We start from the raw sequence: 4,699 nt of genomic DNA, 5'->3' as shown, positions 1-4,699 counted from the left end.
TTATTTTTCAAATATTGTTCATGAAGCTGAAACAAAAGTTAAGTGTTTCACGTAATAAAACGAAACCATAGCATTTCGAGGAAAATAGCGTCTGATCAAAGTTGTTTTAGATAATTCAGTTTCAGAACAAGTCTCGAAAAACTCTTATTTAAGCTGTCCTATAAGTTATGATTTTGACTCTGATACTGAAAATGAAACACACAAGTTCCAAGCTGATTATATGCCATTAGCATAAAATTGGGCCATAATTTAAAAAAAAAAGAGACCGTCATTAAATTCTATGAAATGACGGCGATTACTGTGTTATCTTTCGAAGAGGAAACATGTTACAAGAAAAAAATGTAACTGCAGGGAGGAGGTTCCTTAGCAGGATGACGAAGGTTGCACAAGGAAATACACGATTACAAATAAAGGTATTAGAACAGAATTAAATATTTTCAACATGAAAAATAAATTCAAAAACGAAAAACGGGTACAGAACCTCATGAGAATGTCATTTCACAGAATTCTGTAGAAGATCTTGCAGTATAAGCCGAATGAGAAAAGAGATATTGGAAGACCTCAGGAAAGATGGGAATGACTATTTTTCAGAGTTCAGGAGAGCCGATAGACAAATCCTTGAATGGAAGATGATGGTGGTGATAATGAAGCTGAGAAACTTGATTAATAATGGCATATTTTGTGCTTTGCACTTGTGTTAAGTGGACTCTGCATTTTTTACATTAGGTGTCATACAAAATGTTCCCCAAGTTATTTAGTGTCAGAGCATGTGTCATTAATCCATCTCTTGTTCCGGTAAGAACTTTTGCCTCTTTTTTTGTCTCTTCGTTTCTTACATCGTCTGAAGATATAATTAACAACTTCTGCACTACCCCATTGAAATGTTAGTAATGTTTTCTTTCCTTCACTATGAGCGTCGGGAGCTGAACAGAATTTAAACTTATTGGAGGAGGAGGTACGTGTCAGTAGTGATTCGGGAAGAGGCCGTGATCAAGTTTGCGAGTCGCTATCGGAACTGCAACTGCACGACAACGTACGCGACGCATCTGATTAAGTAATCCAACTCTGCCAGTGATTTTAAGTTTTAATCGGAGTGCAGCGGAAGAAGAATCCGGGAAGAAGTTAGCAGACGGTGGAGAAGTGGGTCGACGGCTACCTGCGCGCGCAGCTGCTGTACTCGCACTAGTGCCCAACTGGCGCCCCGGCGGCACCGTTAGCGCAGCCGACGCCGCCGCCGACGCCGGATATTGCAGCCGGCCGCCTCTCGCTGCCAACTCGTAAAAAACAAACTTTGCCCGCGCCGTTACGGAGCCGCCCGGCGCGCCTGCGGTGCCGGCAGCCCACACTACAGGCCTGTTAACGGGGTCGTCGCCACCCCTGGCGGTCCTCTTCCAGAGCCCGCGAACGCTATACCCAGTTGCTTCACTTATGCAGCACTTCTTTATTCTTTGCGCTATAGCCGCGACTTCGAGACAGACCTTTATACTGTAATTATTCTCCTGTTTCTCAGACTTGTGCGTCGCGTTTTGGATTCGTACATCGTTTATACACAATATTACTCCGAACTACCTCCACAGGTTTCAGAAGATGCTAGCGCGAAAAATACGACATACGGAAAATAGACGATTATCAATGGATAGAGCATCTCTCCAAGTTTGTAATTCAGTTACAGATACTCACTATGAGTACCATATGAGATTTGGCAAACTTTAAGAGGCGGGTTACGTTCGTTGAGGTCGCGGCGGCTTCTGCCCGAATGGGCACGACGACAACCGTCCGGTTAGAAAATCTGTTTATTGGTTTGCCTTTCTAGAGACCTGGAGCAGATGACTTTTATGGATATTCTGACAAGCCTTCCCCACAATGGTGGACTCTACAACTGTGACACGGCACACATTACAAACCGAAACTTCATCAGGCGCTCCATCCGCTGATATGTGTCAATTCCCTGTATGTCATACACTTTTCCGTAGTCGTCTTCTGAATCCTAGAAGGTATTTATGATTAAATATGTTTATACTTGCATGAAGAATGCTGGCCACGAAAAAGCATCCAATAATGTAAGGAGGGAAAAGTTCTAAGATGTTGTCAAGAAGCGACTATGTGACGATTCCTTGGTCTTATAAAAGGAATAGACGCTCTCTGCCGCGATATACAGGGTGAGCGCAAAGTCTTGCCCTGATTATAAAAATTTATAACAGGATAACCCTTTGACATAATAAGTTACATTTGATGCCGGTACATAGGTTAGTGTTACTAGTTTTTGTGACCAATAGATGGGGCTAGTGCTCCACAACACTGACGCGGTCTGTTAGGTCACGTTAGTTTCTGGCGAAATGACGTCGAAGCAAGAGAAAGCGCAATGTGTGCTTTGGTTTCACGAAAGGAATTCGCTCCGTGTTCAGCGTAAATTTCGGGCTTATTATGGACGTAGCCCTGCTGACGTTAAATGGATAGAGCGATGGTATGCAAAGTTTAACGAAACAGGCAGCGTTGAAGATCGTCCTCGAAGTGACAGGCCTCGTGTGAGTGATGCAACTGTTGATCGCGTTCAGCAATCGTTTCAACGGGGTCCGTCTAAATCAACTTGTCAAGCATCACGAGAACTTCAAATACCGCATGCAAGTGTTGTGAAGATTCTTCATAAAAGCCGCGCGGGATTAGCCGAGCGGTCTTAGGCGCTGTAGTCATGGACTATGCGGCTGGTCCCGGCGGAGGTTCGAGTCCTCCCTTGGGCATGGGTGTGTGTGTTTGTCCTTAGGATAATTTAGGTTAAGTAGTGTGTAATCTTAGGGATTGATGACCTTAGCAGTTAAGTCCCATAAGATTTCACACATATTTGCATTTTTGCATTCTTCGTAAAAGGCTTGTGTTGCCTTCTTACAAAGTGAAAATCGTGCAGGCCTTGCAACCGAATGATTTGCTGACATGTGCTGAATTTTCAACTGAATTTCTCAACAGATTCTCCAAGATAGGCTTAGGTTGCATGCTTACAAAGTGCAAATCGTGCAAGCCTTGCAAACGAATGATTTGCTGACATGTGCTGAATTTGCAACTGAGATTCTCAACAGGATTGATGGCTCTAAAACCAAAACTAAACTCCTCCCGAACAGGGAATGTAGGCCCCACGGTACCGACCGGCTGCCGTGTCATCCTCAGCCCAAAGGCGTCATTGGATGCGGATATGGAGGGGCATGTGGTCAGCACACCGCTCTCCCGGCCGTACGTCAGTTTCCGAGACCGGAGCCGCTACTTCTCAATCAAGTAGCTCCTCAGTCTGCCTCACAAGGGCTGAGTGCACCCCGCTTGCCAACAGCGCTCGGCAGACCGGATGGTCACCCATCCAAGTGCTAGCCCAGCCCGACAGCTCTTAACTTCGGTGATCTGACGGGAACCGGTGTTACCACTGCGGCAAGGCCATTTGAATTGATGGCTTTAACGATTACTTAAATCGCATACGCTTTACCGATGAATCCACTTTTAATGTCAGAGGAATGGTAAATAGGCATAATGTCCGTGTATGGGGCTCAGGGTCTCGACATGCTGCACAGTGAGAAAGCGAAAAAGTGAATGTTTGGTGCGGCCTCATGCATAACAAAGCTTTTGGACCGTTTTTCATCGCGGAAAAATCCATTACCGCTTACATTTATTTAGACGTTTTGCAGCAGTTCATTGCCCCACAGATAGAAGAATATCAACGATGGATAATTTTCCAGCAAAATGGAGAACAACCCCCCCCCCCCCCCGGTCCTCACTGGGTTTTGATGGTGCGTGATTTCCTTGACGACACATTTCCGGATCGGTGGATTGGAAGGAACGGTTACAAAACACCTGCCTGGCGGGAACTGCAATACCGCCTCGACATTCTGCGAGCTACCAAGGGAACACACGCTCAGGTTTACTAACGTAAGTGGTCTTAAAAAAATCTAGTAACACTAACCTATGTAACGGCACCAAATGTAAATTATTAAGTCGAACTGTTATCCTGTAATAAATTCTTAGACTTTGTGCTCACCCTGTATTACTTCATCTGAATACACCAACTCCGTAAGTAGATTCCTACGTTAAGCTGCGTATGCAGGGCTACGTTGCATAACAGTTTGCAATCGGTGGTTCGCTGGTTGTTGCAAGAGAGGCCTGCTTACGTCATGCCTTCCAAAGACTATGCCATCCCGACTGGAATTCTACTCCGTATGTCGTGGCTCCTAACACTGCTATTTTCAACAGTGAAAGTATGTGTGGTCATGGGGTCGCTTCTGTCGTCTCTACGATGGAGTTCACGGTTATGGTTTGAAGAGAAATGGATACTACTAGTAAGGCATACTTTTACCATTGATAGTGATAAGACGCATCGCCGGTTCTCGGATCTATTCTGGCAGGGGTATCACCTAGCTGTTTTCGTTTAACAAAGCCCAAGCACTACCCGTCACAAGCAAGAATGTAACAACGGAATCGTTGTTCGCGGTTCGCGCGAAGTCGTCGCCTGGAGTCTAACCGCACCAAAATTATACGAGCAGTTTGCAGATAAGGTCAAATGTGAATTCTGAAGCTTCCTTTCAATGATGGTGTTGCAACAGTGAGCAACTCTATGCCTTATTCGCGGAGGATGAGGATACTTTCACTTTACTCTCTCATAGTAGATACTGGATTAGCCGACAATAGCAGCGTTGATGAAAATTCGAGTTAATACCTATCACGA

At 44.9% G+C, this 4,699-nt stretch overlaps 1 pseudogene; it reads right to left on the bottom strand.

Moving 5' to 3' along the window:
- Positions 1–3,307: 3,307 nt before the first annotated feature.
- Positions 3,308–3,425, bottom strand: LOC126261464 (5S ribosomal RNA; annotated as a pseudogene).
- Positions 3,426–4,699: the final 1,274 nt, after the last annotated feature.

Source organism: Schistocerca nitens, chromosome 5 (assembly GCF_023898315.1).
Source record: "Schistocerca nitens isolate TAMUIC-IGC-003100 chromosome 5, iqSchNite1.1, whole genome shotgun sequence".
Classification (NCBI taxonomy): domain Eukaryota; kingdom Metazoa; phylum Arthropoda; class Insecta; order Orthoptera; family Acrididae; genus Schistocerca; species Schistocerca nitens.
Note: the sequence above shows the minus strand (reverse complement) of the source record. Positions and strands in the feature narration are given on the sequence as shown.